The 24800-nt window shown below is 45.8% G+C and overlaps 1 protein-coding gene across 1 annotated transcript in view; it reads right to left on the bottom strand.

Moving 5' to 3' along the window:
- LOC142886690 (protein shisa-8) overlaps window positions 1-15716 on the bottom strand; it is a 106638-nt gene extending 90922 nt beyond the window's left edge. Inside the window, exon 1 of the mRNA XM_076023765.1 lies at window positions 15610-15716. The gene's annotated coding sequence lies outside the window, so the exon portion shown is untranslated. The remainder of the gene's footprint in view (window positions 1-15609) is intronic.
- Window positions 15717-24800: the final 9084 nt, after the last annotated feature.

Genomic DNA, 24800 nt, shown 5'->3' with positions numbered 1-24800 from the left:
GCAAAGCCAAGGTGAAAAGAACTCCGGGTACTGTGCTGCTGCTTCTTATGTGTCCATAAGGAGGTTAAATTCTAGATATAATGAGGTCGATTCAGTAATTATAAAGGACATTCGCTCATGACTGGTCGCCATAAAAGTCGGCGTTCCACTGCCGGAGTCGTAAATCTGGCCCAGCAGCTGCCCGAACGGCCGGCGCGAGTTCACACCAGTTCATGTGGGATTGAACCGTCATGCACACTTATACACATTAGTTCCCGTATGGATCTGCTGCTTACACGGGCTAGTTTGAATTGACAACCAGCACATAGCCGGGACCACTTTTAACGCGGAGAGGGTCACGGGGGCAGCGGCGAGCGCTCTGGCGGGGGCAAAAGCAAAGTCACGCCCACTGACTCATTGCTCACCGTATGGCACAGATGACGAAGAGGCTTTTTTTGTTGTTGTTTTAATTTTCTTGTTTTTTCTTTTTTTTTTTTTTTTTTACCTCGGAGAGCTTTTGTTCCTCCACTTCCCTTTTTCTTGACGCGGTTCAACCAGAGTGCACTGCCTCCGATACACACTAAAATAAGCAGCACTCCCTGAGACGATGCCCGACAAAATAATTACAGACATGAAAGTGAAGCGCGTTCGCGTCGAGAGCCATGAAAGCGATGACTCATCGCGGAGACGAGAACAGCTGTTTGCTTTTAAGGATACCGATTAGCAACAGTTTTCATCAAGGAGTGAAAAAAAAAAAAAAAAGAAAAGAAAGAAAGAAAGAAAAAGTGGGAGCCAGCTGCTACGGACGTCACTGTTTTTTTGGCCCGCGCGTGGAACAAAACAAAACATGGAGTTTGAATCCTATCAGTGGGAATTGGGAGGGTGATTATACTCGACATCCTGCTAACAATCCCCATGTTGGTGGAACCGTTTGTAGGTACAATGTTCCTGTTTTTTTTTTTTTTTTTTCCTTTTCTTTTCTTTTTTGCTCGGGGGCAAATATACAACACAATAATAGCATCAGCTGCCAGCCGTGAAGGCGCCGCGGGGAGACGGAGGCATTCAGCTCGCCGGGTGGGAGCCGTTGAGTCGGGGGAGGCTGAGGCGGCCGAGGCGCGACGTCGGCGACGACGCCGACGAGACGAGCGGAGGCAGAATGGCGCACCGGGTGAAAGGAAGGTGCCTTTCGGTTTAATTAGCGGCGGCGAATTAATTAGCGGCAGGATGTGAATTAATTAGTGTTCCAAAGGCGGTTTAAAGGCATCGCCATAAGGAGCCACTCTTGTGGTCCCACAAGGCTTTACAGTTTGTTGCAGCCCAAACATTATCCCATTAATTAGCAATTAATTGCCGGGTGAATCCAACTTTCTATCAATCTCTCGTCGGCGTTCTATTTTTTTTTTTTTGTTGTTGTTGTTCAGTTTATCTACTCGCTCGCTCTCTGCCTCTCTCTCTCTCTCGCCGGGCTCTTAAAAAGACACGAGCGGCCTCCTAAGCACCTCCACCCGCACACCGCCTCCCCCCGCTGCTAGAAGTCCTCCCGGCGCTCGCAGCTGCATCAGCCGCTCGTGTTGCGTGACTCACTAATTTTGTTTCTGTTTATTCGCGCAGAACTGCAAACTGTAAGCCCGGGGCCCCCCGGAAAGCCACATACGCCGAGCGGAAATTAGGAATCCCGCCGTATGTCTTCCACCAGCTGCGAAGTCGGAGCACCGAGCGGCGCGCTTCATATTATTATTGATTTTTAATAGAACGACTGATTTGCCCAGCTCCCGCTCGGGGACTCGCTGCCGGCGGTCTCATGGCCACGCGGGTTTGACGGGAGCCCATGGGTCAGTGGAGACGAGAGGCAGGCCGGTCCTCGCTGTGCTTTTCACACAAACAAATGATTAAGGGCTCCGCTTTTCAGACCAGTGATGCAACCAGTGGAGGAGCAGCCCGACGTCTACATGTTGACATGGTTTTGCTTGATTAATTGGTTTAATGTCACAATGTCGTGGTGATTGTGTGAGTTTTGCATTTCGTTGTACTGTTTGGCATAGGTTCAAATGTACAAATGGATATTAGTTTGCCCAACTAACTGCTTGCAAAGGCAGCAGTCTATCTCTACACATTATTTTAAGCTTGGGCCAAGTGTGGATTTGAACGTAGACCCTGACGGTTGGCTTAAACAAGTTGAAGGGGGTATTTGTTGCTGTTGTTTTCTTTTTTTGTGAACTCATCAAAGTCAACAGGCTCCCTTTCCCAGATTCACACAGCCACAAAAATGAAGACTTTACCTTTTCATTTTCAAAGGGGATCACTTTTGTGATCACCGAGTTTCAGGAGTTGGGTTCACCATCCACCAGTTGAGACCGTGGCTGGCAACTGAATGCAGTTGCCTGCACGGTCATTGAGTCGGACCTGTGTTTGTGTTGGAATCTCTGAGGGAATCTAGGAGGCTTGGTAGCAGGGTTTGTTTTTATATATGTATATATATGTATATATATATCAAAGAGCTGAATATTGTCCTTGTTTTCCAAGTCGCTTCCTGCGTCTTCCCGCACTCAAAAAGATCATTAAATTTGCTTGGGCAACTTGAATATCGTGATGAGTCTGTGTGCCTCCCCGCAGGCTGTTTGACTGTGCCCTGATTGGCTGGGCCTGTGATGTTTTTCATTCCTGTCCTGGCTGCAAGTTTCATTTGGGACAGCAACGTGTCATGAATGCGAGTGTGATAAACACCTTGCTGAAGCAACCCTAATGCCGCCGGACATCCTCCTGTTACGTAACATCAGGCTTTGGGCGGACTATCGATTCTTCCAGCTGGCTGCATGGAGTCGTGGGTCGTGCTTCTCCTCCGCCAGCTGCTCGTCGGCCGTCGGATTCAGCAGCACAGGATCGATGCTGCCAAACGCTGCGACCGCACTGGAGCTGCATCTCTATATGCAATTTCAACTTTTTTTTTTTTTTTTTCTGAAGCACAACGGGGCTGCAGAAAGTATGCTTAGACTAAATTGAATAGACGGGGAATGTTCCACAAATGGAATTTAATTCGAAAGGACTGTACAGAAATGCTGAGGAAAGTGGAAGCTGAAACCAGTCCATTGGGTTATTTGCAAAACAGTATTTTTCAGCCCTGTGAGCGTCTTCTATATCTATCATACAGTTTGTCTCGATGAAACCATGAGTCCAAGCAACTTCTTCCATTATGCTATTAAGTTAGACCTAAAGTTTCATGGCAACAGGTTTGCTAAAATGTTATCCTATTCAAAGATTCTATTCACATGATGATGTTGCTCTGCTGGAGTTGTCTCCTTCGGTAGCCACATAGCGCTGTCCTATGACATAACTACTTTTTACATAGCCTCGTTAATTCACACGAAATTGCTTAATGGAATTTCGGCACGAGCATTGGCCTTTTAAATCAGGGGAAACCTGATTGGACCACTCTAAATTAATGTGTGTGTGGACTCCTTTTGATTGTTAAGAATAAGAAACATAATGATGACAAAGAAAGTAACGTTGTCGTTTCAAGCCAGTCTTCTTGCTGTTCTTCCTGAGGAAATTCTGGTTCCATTGTTTCTGAAAGGCCAAAAGAAGATTAAATATTGAGGTGATGACTCTTCGGAAAGATTGTGACGGCCGTGATTCCCAACTCCGAGATTCATCCACAATCTCAGTCACAGGCAAACACTTTTTTCTAACCTCCATCAGATTTATTTTTTGAGAGAGACCGAGTAAGATGGAAAGAATAATGCAGATTTGGCAGTATTAAAGTTTATCTCACAACTTCTCCCGCCCTGCACTCTACACTCATACTTTGGAAAAGCGCTTCAGCTCCCAATTCTGCTTATTCAACACTCAGACTTTCTTGGGCTCTTTCGCTGTAGACTCTAATTCATTTGATCTTTTTCTGGCTTTTCATTACACGTCTATGCATTTTCAGCAGTGTTTTGCAATTTCTTTTAAGCATTCCAATGCATTTTTTCCTTTATTCCTTTTCCCTTTAAGCACAAAAGCATAATTAGCATTTCCAATGTTCCCTGTTATTTCAAGCCGGTGTGAGAGAGAAAATGGTTATGTTTCACACATATCAAAAGAACTGAGCACTTAACGAGAAGCCACAAATACAGCATGTCGGACACTAATGACATGAGCCGGTCAGACAGCAAATTGCATGCGCATGGCATTTTCCTTGTTAGCCTATCCATTTAAGCTGCTACCTTGCTAAGTGTCACCAGCGGAACAGGAAGCCTTGTTCATGGTGCCATCATGTCCGTCATCCTGTAAAAGGTCATTTTGCAAATGACAAGGACATTGGATGGCCGCCAGCTTGAACTTTCATCTACGCACACGTTTTTAGAGCTTTTGTGAAACTCAATTTTTTGGGTGAAAATTCCAGGGTCAAGCACCATTTTCTCGACACAATAAAACTATTTATATCTATCTGATCACAAGTGCTTCTCCTCCTGCTATTCATCATCTTAGTATAAAAACATTTTATCTGTTGTAATTGGTTTTTCTAGCGAAACCAAATCCATCAGAATGAAAAGGTCTAACGCATGAATGTATGTTGAGGAACGCAGACACTGTAGGCAATCATGACTCCCCTAAAATCTCTTGCTCTCTCTCTCCCTCTCTTTATCTGTCTATACGTTTTTTTCCCCCCGCTTCAGATTCCTCATTAAAAGGCAGTGAAGACATACGCAGGTGGCCCAGCGCCAAAGCAGAGAGATTGAAGGGGATGATAATGATCCTATCCCGGAGTCTGCAATAAATCCCACACTGATAAGGTCAGCGGGAGAATAACGACCATTACAGCGAGAAGGGCTCCAACCGTGAGGACATTTTTAGGCAATGAAATGGCACAGAGTCTGCACTCATGTACACCTAAACCCGCCCAAAAAATATACATATATTCTTCACGTTGCTGTATGTGTGTGTGTGCGAGTCATGTGGAGCAGGGGGGTGGGGGGGGGGACAGAGCATCTTCCTGTATATCTGCATGACCGAGCAATTGTGCGCTTTGGATAGGTTTACTCACTGAGCTGGGATTGGCGAGCCCTCCACCTTTCCCGTTTCCCCCCAGCCGGGAAACAATAGCTCCTTTGCTAAATATAGCCACGGCCACATTTGTACCTTTTCTTTTTCGCCCCGTTTCCACCTCTGTCACACACGCACACACACCCGCGCTTGTCTTTCCAAAATTTGTACAGATTCCCCATCTGCCCTTTGATCTCATTTGCGGCCTCCAATAATTTTGGCAAGAAAAGACGTACAGGGACGTTGAGATGTGTAGAAAAACAAAGGCTCCGTCCTTTTTACGACAATGTCAAATGATTTTGAGAATTTACGGGCGCGTTTTATCACTCAATCAATGTTTAGGTGTATGAGCTGATTCTAGTCCCACTGACATCAGCCTTGCCTCTCAAACAGGCCTAATAAATCACTTGCCGTCGAACACTGAAGTCTCTTTTACTACAAATGGAGTCCTTTTAAGATAGCTATTCAGTGGGCGACCGTAAGTGGTTATTGGTAGTAGTGATGGGAAACTCCATTCTTTCTCCGGACTTGAGCTTATATGAGTCACTGACCAAAGAGAATTGGGTTTTTGAGCCATTTCGGCCACCGATTCAGTCACCGAGAGTGCGTGGAGATCGATAGACGTACACGAGCTCCACCCATCCCTCCACCCATCCCCGGTACCCACTGATCAGACATGTGCGCCATTGAGCAGGATTCATTGCATTGAACAATCTCGGGCTGTCGCTCGAAGATTGATAGCGATACAATGGGAATCGGCAGGATCTCCAGCTCCTGCTCGCTGGATCCGAGATATTCTTTATCTTCTTTATAAACTCACTTGTATCACTGCCACGTATACTTATTGAAACAACAAAATTGAGAGAAAAAAAGACAATAAACTTCAATGGGTTAGCCTCAGCAACCCGCGCGACCTTGAGTGAAGGAAAAGCAGTGGAAGAGGATGAATGAATGGACAGACGCATGGATGGATGGGAACCTCTACATTTGCGATGCGCTGAGCCACTTTACATCTTGTGCGACGGCATCGAACCATCAGACCAAATTATCTGGAGGGTCTTTCTCAGCCGCTAAAAGGGAGCCAACACAAAGAGGGGTGGGGGGCGGAGGCACGCTGTAAGCGTTTCCTACGACTCTTATGCGACTTGGCGTGCGGCTTCTCCCGGCGTAGCCCCTTAGCCGCGCGGTAGCCGTGTTAACAATCCTCTTAAGCTCCGCTGCTCTTTGCCGCCCTTCATCCGCGCTGTCGCAGGGGTGCGGGCGCGGCTCGTCGCCGGAGCAGCCAATGGGGTCACGCCGATGCTAATAGCTTTAAAGAGTGTTTTCCTCATCGCTCCACTCTCAGCCCCACTGCCCCATTATCACGCCCCCCACTCCATCCCCCACCACCACCAGCAGCAGCAGCAGCAGCACACACTGCGTCAGCATTTTTCCTCAGCCGCCATGCCGCATTATTGGCACATGCAGCCGGAACGTTTGTGCGCCTGTGTGCGGAGATGTATGCTCAGCGTTAGCGCCCGGGCAAACTGTTGATGGGCATCGATTCAGCCGCGTGCCATTTGCATTTGGCTTAACGTCGGCGGCACGGGAGCGTTAGTCACAGCGCCGGCTTCTGTGACGCGGAGGCACGCGCGCACGCTAATGCCGACTATTTCAAAGACTCGCAAGTAGGACAGGCTCATTTACATTTGAGCACAAGAAGTTGCTGATGTTGATTTTTTTTTTTTTTTTTTACATTGCATTTTAGATTATGTGCTGTCCCAGCAAAAAAGGTTTAATGCAGAGTGAAACGAAACTGCAGTTTGACATACATTCTATGACATCTCTGCTCGCACTTTCTTAAATCCTGAAATGTGCAACCAAGGTAGGTAGTGTGTTTGGCAAATGTTAACATTTGGCCATGCTTGCCATTTGCCCTTTTTTACCAGTCGCACTTTTGCGATAAAAATCAGATCGCTTCAACATGACTAGGACAGATGTCGAAGTAAGTAAGAATTGATTTAGTTTTCCTTCCTCCAGCTGCCTGACAGCACATTCCATATTTGACGTGAACGCTCGCGTCCTCAATTAAACCGACGAAGAAGAATAGTTGACGAAATATCCAGGTTTGTGTGCGCAGGCCACCGCAGTTCACCGGCACGCTTGGGAGAAGGAGGGTGAGCGAATAAGAGCTGCAAACTAAAATCTGACCACTAGATGGCAGAATTTTATACGCTGTACCTTTAAATAACATGCTAATGTTTGGTGTATTAGAACAAATGGTCCAGATTTGCACAGGGCACACAGCAGACACAGCTTGCATGTCTCTGCAACCAGGAAGCCCCAGTGCAGTGGGTGTTTTGACTGTTTCGCTCGTGTCAAACGGGACTGCGTGTGCTGACACTACTTGCCAATTGCAGGACAGGAGAAGCAGTAAGGAGAAAGGAAACATGGACCGAAATACTCCTTTAATGTTAAACCGAAGGAACGCCCAGGCCACAAATTGTTGTAACCCAATGCTGCAGCAGTGACTGGGATAACAAGCAGAGTGATGGACCTGTAAAGGGACAGTGAATAATGCACTAGAAGGAGACGTTTAAGAAACATTTCAACAACTTGGCACTGCCGAAGCAAGAAATAGGCCTCTTGAAAAATCTTCACCTTGCTGTCTCTTTTCTTCAAATTGAGATTCATGTACGAAATCGAAAACAAAAAAAAAAAACATAGCACTTCCTAAAATTGGGGGATCACCACACAGGGCTCTGTGCTCACATGCTCTGTGGTAGGTATACAGTGGTGGGCCTGACGCTGTGCTTTGCCCGCCTCTCTGCTGACACATGTATTGGAAATCAATAGCGTGCAGGCAAACTATACACACAGCACTACAGCGGGGCTTCCCACTCTACCTACTGCGCCCTGCGCGCTGAAGCAATAACGGCTCCTGTTCCAGAACCGACACCACTCATTAAGTAACGGCCGAGCGAAGCCACCGCATAGCATTGGCCGGAAATAAACGGGCACATCCAGGGTGTTTACTCAATCAGCTCATCATGCGATTGAAGCTTAGAAAATTTGATGGCCCGCCCACATAGCTTTTACTGGCCCGGTTCTTGAATTGGCGTACGTCGATCAATTAAAGACACACAGGTCTGTGAAAAGAGGAGCTTGCGGAGACATTAGGTAATATTGTACAGATACAATATTAATATGATGTCTCATATCGAATGAAATATTGTCCACATTCTATTATGCGAACAAATGTCACGCATGAACTCAAAGGGTGAGTTCACACCATATAAAGGCAGATCTCTTCATTTCTCTGCCTTCAAACATGTGATCAATCTGTTCCATCTCAACAACAGGCCAGTTTACCCAGAAGTGAATCCACAGCTCAACAGCAACAGAACTGCTGGGCACCCAACTCGTCCCCTTTTCTTCCTCATTCAGTTTTGAGAATTAGCGCTTTAAATTCTCGCGTGCTACTCACCAGCCAGGATTCGTGACAACCCTCTCGCTGATAAGATCCTATGTGATAATCTGCCGGCGTAAAAAGAATAAAGCTGAGGCTCTGGACAGATTTTTAAACGATCCGTAACTCCGGTCATCGTTTCAGAAGCCTGACAAAACCGCTGCGGGTCTTTTTCTCATCATCAGACACGTCATGACAGCTACAATTACTTGAGACATCAGTATTTCACTATTTTTAAAAGTCCTTAGATTCTCTTTGAGATAGATTTTTGAAATCTCATATTCCCACTGTGTATTTCCGACTAATTCGATTTTATTTAGAAGCAGCAGCGTGAGAGTCAACGGACAAACATGTGACACGACAATTTAATCCTTGCTGTCTCTCGTGCTATGAACATAGAACCAAGTCACATTTTTTATCTTAAATAGAGGTATAACTGTACAGTGCTGGCCAGCTGGCCCGAGTGTGCCAATCACAGACAACGCAGCTCTCACCTCACGCTAGACTGTAAAGTCCTGGTTCAAACTGCGTGGCTGCAATTGTGCAACGTTTTGCTTGCAGTCTGTGACGGCCTCGCGGCCTCTGACCTAGTTTCTAGTTGGTTGCAAGGGATCCAGCTCACCAGGAGAGGCAGTCGACCCTAGAATTGGTGGCAATGCTGTGGTATCAGTGGAACTCAGGGTTGTGGCACCGGGTTTGTGTGTGTGGCGCTGTGGTTAGTTCTATTTTTGGATGACCTTCCATTTATACTCATTCATGCCTTACAAACGTTACTGATAAACGCACGTTAGTTGAACACATTTGATTTCTAGTTTCTAGTTTCTTTTTTCCTACCCCTGAGCCTGGTCAATCTTCTCTTCCATGTTCTCTCTGAACATATTAGCCTGGAGAGGGCGCAAAAACCCTAATTTAAGGGTCCATTATGTAAAATTCGGCTTAACTTGTGATGTTCGTATTGGTAAAAGCTTAACATACAGCCCATAAATGCATAAATAATAGTAATTTGGTTTGCCTACCCTTAGAACAGTTTGACCGTACATACTGTATGTGTATAAGAATATACATACAACAAGAGTCTTGTTCCCAGCTAGCTGCCATCTTGCAAGCCACATTTCTAAGGAAGCTGGGTGGGGACAATCCGGCCGGCCTGAGAGCATCTTCAAAGTACGTCTTCAAAAAAACCGACAAAGAAGAAGGTGGACGGTATCCAGGTTTGTGCTTGCAGGTCACCATAGTTCACTGGCAAGCTCGAGGGGGGGTACGGAATCCCTAAGAGGACTTAGGTGAAAGAGCGCTGCAATCTAAAATGTAACTTGATGTTGCTGCTTCTTCCTTTATTCCTTATCTCCATAAATTACACACTTAACCTTCAAATAGGCCGGTCTCCACCACTTTTGCACCCGTTTTCATAAGCATGTGCAATCTTAGTAGATCACTCACCATCTGCTACCTAATAACGTGCAGAATCTGTTTGTGCATACAATTGATTTTGCATCGTGCTAGCCGGGATCACAGTAAATCTGGCCCTCTGTTGTTCAGATCCCACTATTCTCTCCATAACGCCACAGCATAGGAGCTGAGAAGTGACAGAAAAGAGGGCAGCCACATCCTCCAACAAGCAAGTCAACATGTGCCCACAGAAGATGCTTCCGTAGTTGCCTTGATGGGAGAAAACCATCTTGTTAGTTGCTCTCAGTCGCCCCCGAGAAATGTCTCATCGACTGTCACGTCGGGCACCTTTGCTTCCTCCTCACAAGCAGCTCAGAGCCGAGCCTCGTTTGAAAGTAAAGAGCTGGAGACAAGCAGCGGGGAAGCCTCCGCCGCGCGGCTCGGATTGTTTCCGCGGCGGCCTCTAATCTTTGCGCGGCACATCCTGTAACCGAATCCTCCTGGGCCCCTTGTGTGGAAACAGGTTTAAATGAGAAGCGAGACAAGCAGCGGAAGTCGGGGAGGACGAGTCTGAAAGAAAAAGGGAAAGTGGAAAGAGAAACTGGAGGAGAAAGTGGGAAGAAAAGTGATCCATACAGGTGCTGTATGGATACCTTGGAGTGAGGAGGCTGAAATGAGATTCCGCAGCATGTTGTTGCAGTTTTTAATGCCCGTCTGTCAGCAATAAATGAAGGGAAATGGTGCACAAAACACAGCTACACCTGTAACGTAACTGACAGCTACAAATAGCTCCGCCATAGAAACGGCGTCTGCAGCGTTTAAGCACCGCCGCCAGGACGGAAAACTGGGCCCTGTCAAAGACAGAGGAGATCAGAGGGAGAATAATAAGATTTAAATGTGATCTACCGTCTGTCGGGGGGAGGACGGGAGAAGGGGGGAAATGTGCATTTGCTGAACAGGAGGTAGATAAGCTCCCAGCCTTGATCTTCACTCCCTGGGAATATCACAAATGCCTCCTAATACGCCTGACGGAGAGTAACTGACTCATCGATTGCACCGGAGGTTTTTTTTTTTTTTCCCGGAGAGCGTGGGCAGACGGGGTAAAACAGAAACTCTTACGACGCTCTGGCCCGGCTTCTGTCTTCATTTAACACTTGCACCGCAGATGAAGTCGACCGAGGCTCAGATGGTGGAGACCGCCTGAACTGGGGAAGCGCCTCATGCCGACGTTGTGATTTAGCTTTCAACCCCCCCCCCTCCCCCCTCTCTCTAATCTGCCGTCACCTGAGAAACCAGACAGGTGATACCCAGGGATGCGTGTCAGACCATGTTTTGTTTTATGCGTCTTTCTAGAAGTTTTTATTGAAGGCTGCTATAAACAAAAATGATGTGTCAATAAAGAACTATTTTGTGCTACCTAAAAAAAATCCAATGCTTCAAACAGGCAGTTGTAAATCAGAAGCGTCCAATGGGAAAAGGAACAGGGCTCGGCTGATTTTCTTGAATCTACAGACTGAATCACGAAGCACGAAATGCGACTAAAATAAGTAGACGTAAAACTAACTCTAAACCCATTTTGGTGATGACATGATACAGATGGTTCAGCATGACCATGGCGGTTGGATTTAAGGTGCAGACCTACACAGTGGCACCACTGAAAAGTCTGAAGAAGGGAGAGAAGATTCAACCGCAAAAACGGAAACTCTTTGGAACGTCCCCCAAAAAGTGTGACATCTCCTTGTCAAAAAGTGGTTTGTTTAGTGAGTTAAGGACTCACGTCTGCCCTCGGGCTCGTCAGAGACGAGCGGGATGTTTTAGAGGAGGAGTTTGCTGTTTGGTTGACTGTTATGGAGAGTGAAAAAGAAAATTTCGCTGCGATGAATCTTAACTGTGACAGGTTTTATGTAGGACAAGGGTGGCACATACGAGCTTCACAGACTTTCTACCTTGTTACAGTCAAACTGAATTTTAATATAACGTTCATTTGAGGTTCTTAACGTGTAACATTTACAAGGGTTTACTGGCAAGATTTGTACATATATTTAGTTACCTTCTGGTTACATGAATAGCAAGTCCACTGCAAGTTTACGCAATTTTATGCTGAACGTTGTTTGCAATGTGCTGTCTCACCACTAGGTGCCACTAACTGTCACGCAATGGTCCTTTAACCAATGATTCCACAGCTTCGCGCCTAAATCGTGACTGAGAGCCCGAGCAGCATCCTCTAAAGGCGGCAGTGCTGTCCGGCAAGCACAGTGAGAGGACTGGACTTCCGCATATCATCGCAAAAACTGTGCTAGAAAAACACAGTTTGTTCACATGCAATTCTGCTTTGCGTTTGCATTCTGCACAGCATCACAGCCTCGTATCTCAGCGCGAAGCGAAGACACGCGGCAGAAGCTTCCGCCGCTCCGCAGCCAGAGCACAAATGTGCGCGGACACTTACGAGATGAGACATAAAACGCTGACGCGGAGGGAAAAAAGAAAACAAAAAAAAAAAACGCATCACCATAAACAGATGGAAGCTCGGGATGCACAGCTTTCTCTCTCTCTCTTCTTCCATCCAACGCTCCGTCTCTCTCCCTCTCTCTCTCGCTCTCTCTCTGGCAAGGGTTCAGTATGTTTTGTTGAGCAGAGGGGGGAAGTATGGAAGCTGTCAGCCGCCATATGATGCTGCCTGCGCAGCTCGCACATGGAGACTGATGGCAGGGCAACGGGGAGTCCCGCAGGACGCCGATTCTCTGGCATGTGGGGCCACGAGACGGACGGACGGTCGGTGAAATTGATTTGTTCGCGTTTACACAGACAGGCCCTTCCTTTGCGGCCTCTTGTTTACACTTAATTTCCACGTACACAGTGCGAGCATGAGAGTCCTTTCGCGGCCGTCGACGGTGAAAACCTCTGCACACTGCTCGCGCACGATGACAAGATCTCAGAAGAAGATGAGCACACAACTGCTTGTGTTGTGGGAACAAAGTAAACATCAGTGTAATCTGACGGTGCCTTGCTGTTGACATTTTTTGATTTTTTTTTTTTTTTCTTTTTTTTTTAAAGGTACTGGAAAGTTCTGTTATTTCAGAATTTAGTCTATTTAATGTTAGGTGGTTAAAAGTGGTTATAAGCCCTGTTATTCACTTCATAAATTTAGAAATCTTGGTGACTATTAACCACAAACACAGGGTTGGACATCATGCCTATTTTGTATTTTTAAAATAAAGGTACACAAATGTACATTTATGTGATTTTTGCTGTTTGGGGCTATCTGAGCTGCACACACTGGTGCAAACTGAGAGGGAGAGAACTGGAATTTAGATGGATGCAAAGCGGTGCACAGTCTGCAACGCTCCGGAGTCTCGCTGCACTCTCGAAAATACAAAGACTGACGAGCTTCAAGGCTGTTTTGTTTCCCAGATGGCGACATTTGGTAATTGAGGGTAACACAACCGAGAATGCTGCAGCATGCGTGCCAGTCACGGGATTCAGCAGCTCGACAAGCAGACGGGAACATTTCCAAACACGGCATCGGAACAGCCTTTCTCCTTCAGCCCATAGGTGGCAGCAGTGTGTGTTTGGTTGGAACGCAGCCCTTCGGAAAACTGCATTAACCAACGTCACCAAAGCCTACATTTGCCTTTGCAGTGGTAAAAACCTACAATTTAGAGTCGAACATATCATGTTGTCTGACTAAACATTCAATTCATTCAAATTTCAAGGAGCAACTACTACAGATAAGGCGGGTGAGATCATCCAAGGGGCTCCAACATGTCATGCCACTGGCTTGGCACGTGATACAAAATGAGCGTGGTTTGTGAAAGCCGGCGAAGGAGCCTAGATGAGTGTTATTTCTGGTTGTTGCAGGGGCGGTTGCATGGTTTACGCCTTCGTATTGAAAGTTTAACTTAGCCTTGAGCTCCACCAGTGTGCGGATTAGTCCCGCTTTCACGAAACCAAATAGAAATCGATTCATCCGCTGCTCAGGAGCGCTGATTAGCCAGGAAGGAGACGACAATGGCAAAGGCGCCCGCTAAGACAGGCACTGGCTGATTTTCGCTTTGATGGAGGAACCTCGATAGCGACGCTCGGTAATCTGTCGCTTCTCAAATCTCCCGCTCGCTCGCTCACGGCCGTTTTTGACTGAAAACACAACTGCGTTACCCAGGAACTTCACTCTGCCAGCTTACACAGACGTAAAAAAAATAATAATAATCATTCACTCTAGTGTGTTTGGAAGCATTTGCAGATTCAGGGGCAAACAGGACACGGCTGTCACGCAAAATCAAGCCCGACCGGCGACAAAAACGTTTGATAGGGAAGCTCGCGCCACGCAAACGGGGGGGGGGGGGGGGGGGTTGCTTGTTCGTAACCTTCACCTGTAGTTTCCTGCCGGGCGTCGTGTGCGTCGCGCAGCAAAAAAAAAAAAAAAGGTCACTTCCGTCTCTGCTGCTCGCCTGACCCAGATTCACAAGGGCCGACGCTTTATGCGTTTGTGTGGCGCCAGGGAGGAGAGATTGCCACAGTCTCTGTATAATCCCACGCACCCCCCCGGTAGCATTTGGTTTCAAGCGCAAGTCTGAGAAAAGTCGGGGACTCGCTTTGCAATACACATGACCTACATTGGCTGCTCGCGGGGCTCTTAAGACGACACACACGAGTCACGCTTACTCCATCCTCCTGCAAAATATCCGCTCGGGGGGGCTGGTGTGTGTGTATGTGCGTGCTCGCGCGCAGTCTTGCGAGACACACGTGCACACAGCGAGGCTCAACAGTTAAGTAATGACGGCATTTTGAGAGAAAATGCTGCTGTCACATTAGGGCGAGGATTAAATTCTCCTTAAGCCTCTCTCATCAGGTTGCCTCCCTCCAGGTGGTTACAGAAGAACTATAATCTTCACGCACACACAGAGGCGCACACACGCCCGCCCGCCCGCCCGCACTCTTACACACACACAAACACACACAGTCTTGTCTACACCTCATGGTGGGAACACACGACGTGAACATGCTCAGATGTCACTTCAAGGTGTCAATCAGAAAACGGTAGAGTCAACTCGCATGACCCGGCAAAAACCTGACAGGTTTTGGTGGAATACTTGATTCAAATTTGTAAGATCTTCATGTGACTCCAAAGAATCTTTTTCACAAAGAAAACGTCGGAGGTCTTGCGGCAGAGAATACAGTACCCGGTGTTTTATCACGTGATGCGACGAGGCAAACGTGGCGCCCTGCGTGGCGGTACATGAAGTGACGTGGAGAATATGGTGCCTGTCGGAGCGTTACGTGATGTGATGAAAATGTTTTCCGGTGTTGTATTATGTGACATGGAGAACATGGTGCCCGGTGTTGCGCTACATGATGTGACGTAGACAATCTGGTTCCCCGTGTTGCGTTACACGACGCGATGTAGACAATCTGATTCCCGGTGTTCTGTTACATGCTGTACACACGAATGGATACAACTGTACGTACATTGTATTTTCTCCAACAACTGTCGGAGAAAGATTTTTTTTTTTTAGGACGCGAACTTGGCGAACCAAGCTGATTCTGATACTATTCAACATCTGACAAGTGTGTAAGGAAGCAGCCGTAGCAAGTAACTGGACGGTCCCCAGTAAATCAGAAAAAAAAAAAAAATGGACTGTGATTGGCAACATGTCAGACAACAAACTTGCGCGGATATGAGATCAACCTAGCAGTGTGCAAAAGAGCTAACGTTTAACCTACAATGCTCATATGGAAACGCCGGTGAAAGTCTACAGAAGGATTCCTACCTTCGTGCCAGAGGATGCAGTTCTGTCAGCAGCCTTCCTTGCTATTGTGGAGACTTCAGAGTTGAGGACATTGCACCGCATGACTGCTCTTCTGCATGGAACAAAAATGCAGAGGTATAATGAAGACAAATGAAACTATGAAAGTAAATAACAACCAACTTTAAAAAAAAAAAATAGAACAGCAAAATATGCCTAATCATCACTATGCTTGTATAACTGGTTCCAAATTGTAATTTTTCAGAGTTGATCTTGGTTCTGGTTAACATGACATGAAAGTAGCCCGTAGTGGTCGGTCAATTTCAGCTGTCAGACACCAAATAAGGGCTAGAACAGAGCTTGTTCTAAGTTAAAAGCTTTGACTCTTGTTTGAAATGACAGGACACATGAATCATTTCTTATTTGTTCATAGTAGGCAGTAGGTAGACTCATTAACCACTGATATATTTTTTTTTCCAATTCAAAGCAAGAAAAGCCGCCCGCTAACATGGCCTTAAACAGCTAAGAAGTGTCCGAGGTAAATACCGGGTTACTATTTCCTGTGTTTGTTTGTTGTTTTTATTCTTCCGGGTTTTTTTAAAAAAAAAAATAATAATTTAATTGATTAATCGTCTTGCGAATTCGCTTCCGGTACCTTAACTGTCACTTGCGTACAGGACGGCTCCTGCTGTGCTCGCAAGTCCAACACCGCCCTTTTCGCGAAGAAGAATCATATGCTTTGAAGAGTAGAGACTTCTTCTTCATCGCTCGGCACATATCACGTGAAAACCGTACCTCACGTCAAAATCAAAGAAAAGAAAAGGAACTAAAGTGAGGAAGAGAAAAATCTGTGTGTGCTGAGACCTTCATTTGAGGTGAAGAATGAACACATTCGCCAGTTCGCGCATCTGTCATGATAATAGTTTCGTTGAAACAAAAAGAAAACACGGTTTTGCAGCAGCTGCATGTACTTGGCCAAGACAAATTTCAGGGGGTGGAGGGGTGGAATAACGTTTCTCATCTCACTAGCTAATGTTGTTAGCTAAAATTATAAGGATGTTAAGGTTGTCCAGGATAACTTTAAAGAAACTCTGAAGTGGCCAATGTGAAATTGTCTCAATAGTCACGTTTACTGTGGTAGAAATTATTGCTGGTCATTCTCAACTAACATTGCACAAAATTATGAATAAACCAGACTAATTTCAAACGTGGCAACTGTTAGCTATGATCCATCTGGCCCTCCAAAGGGTAATACTGTGAAGATTAGACAGCCGTTGTAAATAAGAATTTGTTCTCAAATGCTTACCTGGTTAAAATTGAGATGGACTAGCAGTTTGTTTTTTTTTGTCACATTTGCATTAACTGATCATAAGTCTGTCTGTCTCTCTGTCCTTTTTACTTTCAGTGAGTTGAACCCTCTGATGACAGGATTCAGCCAGCCCTCCAAAACCCCAATAATACTGTACATATCTATATCTGAGAGGGCCAACAGATAATAAAGATCCAGTCAACAACATTATGTGATTGTGTATTTGTACACCTTAAAACACAATTTTATTTTTTATTCATAAATAAGTGCTTTTTTTTGCTTTCGCACTTCACCACCCGGTTGTGCAGTCAGCATACACTTATCGAACAGATAGTTTTTACAACTTGATCAATTTGTTCCTTTATCTTCGGAATTCATGCCAGTGGTGTGAATAGTGTGTTCCTGCCTTACCAGGTAAGAACAATAGGAGGTTATTCCAACCAAGCAAGCTTACGCACATTTTTGGGGGGCTATTCAGACAGGGAATTACCCCAACCTCCTTGTAGGTAACTCCAGTGACCATCTTTGTGGGAACCAGCATTTCGGTCCCCACAAAATATTTGTTGAATGACAACGGTTTCCACCATGTAACAAAAAGTACGGACTCACCGTACCAGGGACCGTCGTGAAGGCACTAGAGTCTGGTAAATGATATCACACACCTTATGCTGAGGCGCACTCATCTCATACACAACACACACACACACTTCCCTCATTGTGTGATATTTGGAGCAATATGGCAGCTGTAATTAGAGGTGCGACAGCCAGACAGGTAGGGAGGTGATGATAATGGGCCGCAGCTATTTTTTGCTCTGCCCTCACTCTGTCTCATCCCCTCCGAAGTTCTCCTTCTTCATACTGCAGTGCCAGGTTGTCCAGGTGGGACTGCACACATACACACGCCGCTATCCCCCCCACCTCCCACCTCATCTTATCTCCCGGCCTGCCATTTCTTTAGCCGCCTTCATTTGTCCAAGTGACGTGATGTCAGCAATTCCGACAGCAGCAGCGCAAGCTTGTTGATCTGCTGCAGCCGCGGCAAGGCAGGACAAAGTCGACAGGCAAAGTGTTAACATATGCGGAGGGGGAGATCAATTCTTAATTGGTTGTCGTTTCATACCTATGCAATTTCCCCTGGTCTATTCAGTTGCCAGAGCGAAAGTATCGAGTGAACCAAAATCAAACAACAGTTTGAGTTGGGGTTTTTTCGTTCGTTTTGTTTGACTCAACTTCAGTGTCTCAAGTTTGCTTGGCCGGTTTTCTTATGTGGTGTGTGTCGTGTCAGCCCCAATGGACCGGCATCTCCTTTGTAACTGCGGCAGACGTTCGGGGCTGAGATCAAGCGAAGCCAATCAAGCAAAGTGGCACCTCTTGAAAGCACTCCAAGGCAGCATCTCACTAGCGATAGTGCTGCCTCGTGTGGAGAAGGAGGCGTTGCCCCCTTTTTGGCTCTGAAGCACTTGGACGCGTGTACCGAGGACAAACAACAAAGTTTCAACAAGCTGGTTAACCCCAACAATATTTATTGGGGAGGTTGGATCTCGTGTATGTTAAAGTCATTGAAGGACAACGTAAACCAATGGAGAAACTGTCAGGGCACGATTCAGGAACCACAAGCAGATCAGAGACGATCAGAATTCTTTATTTTTTCTAACCTTTTTGCAAATCCAGCAGGCAGAGACGGAGTCCAAACAGGCAGGGGTCGTACACAGGCAGGCGGGCAGACTGAGGCAAGGGAAGTCCAAATCGACTGGCCAGTTCCGAGGTCAAAAACAGGATCGGTCTGGACAGGCATGATGAAAACAGGGCGAATAGTTTCTCGCAACGGTCAGGAACATCCAGATGCCTGAACTGACGATCACACAAAGCAGGATTGCCATGGCCGGGCTTAAGCAGTTCGCCTGGCGAAGCGCATGGTGACAAAAACTAAAGACAGCGACACTCTCTGACAGGTAGGGGGAGACACAAACGCTGTTCCAGATGGGAACCCTGACAGAAACTGTCCAGCAGACAATAGACAGGGTGCAGAAAGAGTGATTGTAGCCATGTAATTGTAACCTAGGACAGGAGTTGAGAACTTTGGCTTGGGCCGTCGTCGTTGCCAGCTTGTCAGCGCTCTATTTGGACCGAATTGTCCAGAGAATGACTTTAGAACCTCCGCTGTGGCCCGCCATTAGGGGGCAGTCAAGCAACCATTGCCTGTATTGCTGGAACTCTGACCTTGAGTATTTTTCAATGTAGCCGGTGGTCCAAACCAACTCAGGAGGGAAAAGCTACACACTCAACTCTCATTTGCATTTGTAATAGCCTGACACAGCAAAAAAAAAAAAAAAAAACCTTCTAAATGGCTGTGTAATTGATTATTAATTAATCTCAATTTGATGCCAACAGGAAAATAACACATGAGAGGCGCAGGCGAATACTGCTGGGGGTAACAGATAATCTGCACACATTCTTATTCATGCGGCTCATTTTATTCATTCACATGTGTGCCTGGCAGCCATTGTCAGCTTTTTATTTCCTCTCATCTCATCGTGCAGCTGGAGCCGAAATCTGCCACCTTGGTGTGCATGCGTGCGTGCATGTGCGAGCGCGCGCTTCATCCCAGCAGGTTTCCATTAGAGCCGTCCAGATTTAGCATAATATCTGTCATGTGCAGTGATTCCTCATGACCTTGAGGATCTCACTAAGAATACATGTTGTACCGTTCTCCACTTTACTCACCACCTCCCACACACACACACACACACACACACACACAATCCATTGCTGTCACTTCCTCTCTCTTCTCCCTTTATGTTAAGTTGGCAGATACAACCCCCCACCTCCAGCTAAGCGTGAATTCACTCTCTCATCCGCCGCGGAGGTGCGAGGATGTTCAGCCGCGTACAACCCGAGCTTGAAAAAAAACAAACCTGTCACTTTTGATCAGGAGAGGCGGCGGCGGCGGCGCTCTCCGCTTCAAGTCTGCGCAGTCTCGGAGCCAGTCTGTCGATTGGACCTCCTTTCCCAGTAGCACAATTAAAATAAACCAGCTAATTAAACGAAGTCTCCTTTGTTCCGGCCGAGGCTGTTGATTCACAAACACAAACAAGTATCAACATTTGATGTTCAGGGTAATATCTTTCATACGTATGCAATAGTGTAATTGTTTTTTTTTTGTTTTTTTTAGGTAGTTAAGATTCCCTCAGTTCAATGACATTCCCATTAGATTAACTGGCACATTATGTCAGTTGTACGTAAGAAGGTTGACAGTCTTTCTGTGCAGTCTTGTTGTAAAAACGGTGACATTGTCCAGAGTGTAACCCCCACCCACTCTGATAGGCTGGTGATCCTAAGTGCACCTTTAGTTGAAGAACCTCAAAAACAAAACTTCTGCTTATGTCACACATACAAAGGAGAACGACATGCAGTTAATTTTCATAAATCTCAAAAGGCAAAACGAGAAGTTGAAACAGTCGCCTCCTCTCTGTGAGCTGAGTCGAAAAATGCTGTTGCTCGAAAATCTGCAAACCCCAAAACTAATTAGGAGGCACCTCTTTTATCCTTAAAAAAAAAAAAAAAAAAAAAAATCACAAAGACCAAAAAAGATCCTGAAATAGTTTCTCATACTGATGGTGGTGGCATAAGATTTGATTATTCTGTATGTATGTCATCATCCTCAAAGAGTCACTGCTTCATTCTCCTGTTCTGGATCCAAAGCAGAACCTTCCTAACACAACTTTTCCTTCATCCTCGACGCTCGTATTTCCCCAAACAAGACTTGTGTAAACATGCTTGTCTTAGTCCACAGCTGTCTTACCATCAATCCCTTGCATGTGCATGCGTGTTTGTGCGCATCTGCAAACACCAAACACACGGCAGGCATCTCACTGCTGGGCTTGAGACGCATCAAAGCATCTGCAGAATGACTCCGGGGCTAAACTCCCGCTAAGCCCACTCCAGCATCACGGCTTGGGGATGCATGTGTGTGTACGTTTAATGTGTCTTTAAGCTGCTCTCCACGTGCCCTGGGTGCACACTATGCAGCAGGATGTTGCAGAACAGAAGGTAGCAGTTTGGTTTGGCAGGAGAGGAGCTTGTTTTCCTCCTGACCTTCTGGAAGAAACGCACACAAAGCCCTACATGGTGTCAGTCAGAGTTGTCGAGAACCTGAGGCTCAAACAAACACTTTGCCCGGCGTGGATTTTAGAACAGTCAATTATGCAGTGCGTTTGGTAAGGAGTGACACTGAGAGACATCAAGAGTAAGTAAGAAAATTAATATTTGGTTTAAGCCGTGATAATCTGCCAAATAAATGGGGCATAGTTAATCCTGCAAAGCAGCTCGCTTGAACATTGAAATTTCAAAATGTTGCTCATCCATCTTGCCTGTCTCAAATTGAAAGCATTTTCAGTGGCTCTCAGGCACACAATGGATTCCATTACTGTTCGGCTTCCTTGGTTTGTGATGAAAGCAGGAAGAAACCAATGGTATTTGCAAGCTGCCAATATTTGGCAGAGCCAAAGCAGAAATTGACTGTAACTGCAGCATTCATGCTGTGGGAGTGACATTCACAGAATTCAATTGTAGCTGCATTGCCAGAGTGGAAAGAAAAAAAAAAATCTGGCTAGTCTGCTTGATCATCAGCTCCCCTTTAAAAGCGCTTTTTCTGGGCTCTTCACAATATGGTTAAGTCAGATAAGGGCACTCTATCTGGTGTGCCAGGTTAGGATGTGGTGGTTAACATCTAGCTTTATTGTCTCTCTTTAATGATACCTTTTTGGGGGGCATTTTATTTTTACATTTAACCTAAAGCTTGACAAATATTTATCCTGCAAAAAAAGCCACGACTTTTCCAAAGTGCAGAGCCACAAAGCCAAAAGTAATTACTGCAATTTTTTTTTTTTTTTTTTTTTTCTAAAAGGAGAAGAAGAAGCTTTTTTGTGTGACTCAGACAGTCCTCAGCGGTCCTCATGAAGTCAATGAAAAATCTTCTAACAAGTCTCTGAAGCTCGCTTCTGTTGGAGGAGCCAGAGTGTGGATTAAAGGAAGCGAAAGATAAAGGAGGAGCCATGGAGGTGAAGAACAAACAGCATGCAGGAACTTACCAGGAAAGCCAAACCCTGTTGGAAGTTGCAGAATCAAAAATCTCCTGACTTACAATATTTAAGTTGTTTTTTTTTTTTCAGCTGATCTCGCTAACATGGCGTGTCCACACGACTATCTGGTAAAGAGACCACAGGAAGAGATTTTACTGCTAATTTAACATGCAGCCAGAGACTGACGACAAAATATCATTGCCCTGTGGCTAGGAGATGACTAAAAAAAAAATCATTACATTACAAAAAACTTGTTGTGCACCAAGTCAAATTTTTACGTGAAAGTACAATTCCCCTCTGAAGATACCTGTACGAATGAATTTAACAGCAGCTGTCCTTTGGAACTCACACTGGCCTCTTATACTTGGTCTTCTTCATTTCCTTTTCATTGAAACTAAACCTCTCTCACACGTCCCGCCTCTTTTATCCAAAAAAGGAAACCGATTGGTTTTGGAAATGCCCAATTGGACCAATTCGGCTGCCAACCATGCAAGACAAGTGACATTTCTGAGCCAAAGTCTGAGTGGTTCCGCCTGCTCACACACACAAACACACACTCTGTGTGTGAGCTTTGGTGGGTGGCCGAGGATGCCCACTGAGGAACGTTGGGATGTTAGCTTTGCATCCTCTGCTTCCATCCGCGGCTAACTTAAGAGCTGTGCTCAGCCAATCAACAGCCTCCCTCACACACCCACCTATGTAAGGTCTCGCAAGCATGTGTGTGTGTGTGTGTGTAAAAAATAAAGTGGTGTTTGCACCCTTCCTCTCCCGGAGCAGGGTTTGTACCATACAGTCATCTCGTTTCCCGCCCTCATGTGACTCACTTAATGCAGCACTACAGTTGTGTCATCCACCCGCTAACAGCGCGTTTAAGCCGCCTCGTCTTCATGCCGCAGTAGCGCGCTCGAGACGGCTGCGTTGCACCGTCGGCTTCAATGCAGGGTCTGTTTGTGACGGCTCTTTTTTTTTTCCAAGATAAGCAGCAGGAAGGCGGGCGGGAATATCTAAAGGATGGCATCAAATGAATGTTGCTCAGCTGTGACGAACGGCTTCATACAGATTCAGGATGCGTTACTGCAACTTTCACAGCCGGAAGAAAGAAAAAATTGTGCACACTATAACTGGGTTACAGAAATTCTTTAGCCGTAAATAACGAAAGGGCGATTAAGAGACAACAGGCAAAATGAATGCGCTTGTCTTTGCAATAAACCTTTAGATCTGTGGTGAGGTGGTGTTGAATCATTATTATACACATTAATTGAATCAGAGATCCTATTCTATGTGTTGTTGTTTTTTTTAAACTCATAAATTACAAGAGTATAAATTGAAAAGGTTGGAACAGTCTCTGGTCTTTTAATTTCAACATCCCTAAAGTTATTAAACACCTCACTTTTATGTGACCTAAAAGGGGGAAATTCGGTTTTAATGACACTTGTCAGAACATTCCTCTATGGACGAAATGTCTCCATGTTTGAGTTTTAGAATTTTAAGGGTATCCAATGGTGAAATTATAGACAAAACAATGTTATCTAAAAATGGACTAATAACCCAACACATTTATCAAATGGGGGTGTCAGTCACTTCTTTGCGGTCCTCCACTTCCTCTTCACCAACCAATCAACTGCCACGTCGCGAGGGGATCGATGTGTCCTCACTTAAAGGTGGCTATCGATTGGCTTTCCCCGGTGGTGATCACGTATTGGCTATCTTTACAAACGGCAGCTAAAGATTTGCACCATAATTAGTGGAATGCATTAGAGGCTCAAATGAACGCCTTCGACTCTCCGCGGGACCGTTGCTTCAATTGAAAGATGAGATTCACGCAGCGGGGGGGGAATTTTAGTGGCTCCCTCCGTGATAGCCCATCAAACGCCAGGTCCGAATCCACACCCCAGGGTTTCCCTGTGGCGTCGACGGCAGCAAGGTGTCGACGAAGCCCTGGGACCTGCCTAACGAGTTCCCGCTCTCAGATCAATGTTACAGCCTGTGAATGAAATAAATAAAGGTCACAGTGCTGGAGAAAAAAAAATTCAATATGCCAGCGTGCGAGGGGGGACACAGAAGGAGTACTTTAATTAGTTCCCGAGGCCTCTGCAATCAATTAGACACACTTGTGAGTGTTGGCTGTGCGAGGGCAGTGGCGGGTCATGTTTTCCTAACAGCCTCACTCACCCACCTGAGCCGCAGCCAACCGGCCAGCCGACCCCTTAAAATACGACTCGCCAGTAACCTGCACCCGGCGGGGCTCGTGTTGTGCGTGTGTCTCTAAAGGGAGGCAGAAGGGGGACGTGAGCTTTTGCACCCGTTACTTTTTTTTCTGTGCCATACAAGGCCAATTCTCTAGGTCAGTGGTTTTCAAAGTGGAGGCTGCCGAGGGGGCGCTCGAGGGTGGGAAGAAATTGGAGAGGAGATAAGGGGAAAAAACAAACAAATGAATAAACAATCAAACTGAATTAATGTTTAATTATTGTTATCCAGTAAAACCTAATAATTGTTTGATCGTTATTATTAAAATATATCATATGAATGCCTGCCAGTCGTGTGTTGGTTTGCACCATTTATGGAGGTGATTTGCTCTTCAAGCTAGCCTTGGTCGTGCAAAACGAACGGGTTTGTGACAAAAGGACCCAAGGAACAGACAAACAGCCCAGCTGTGGAAGACACTGTTGCAAAAGAACCTTAGAATTTTGCCAACGAAAGTAAGAAAATATCAGGCAGCAAACGGTAAGTATGGCTTTTCAGCCGGACAGAGAAATTGCCACGATTATCAACATGTTGGTTGACAGTATTCTTATTCAAAGCAAATATAACAATTATAGCAAATG

This window comes from Nelusetta ayraudi, unplaced genomic scaffold, assembly GCF_046127955.1.
Source record: "Nelusetta ayraudi isolate G7.1 ecotype Tasmania unplaced genomic scaffold, CSIRO-AGI_Nayr_v1 ptg000016l, whole genome shotgun sequence".
In the NCBI taxonomy this organism is placed as follows: Eukaryota; Metazoa; Chordata; class Actinopteri; order Tetraodontiformes; family Monacanthidae; genus Nelusetta; species Nelusetta ayraudi.
This window is presented reverse-complemented; position numbering and strand designations above follow the sequence as displayed.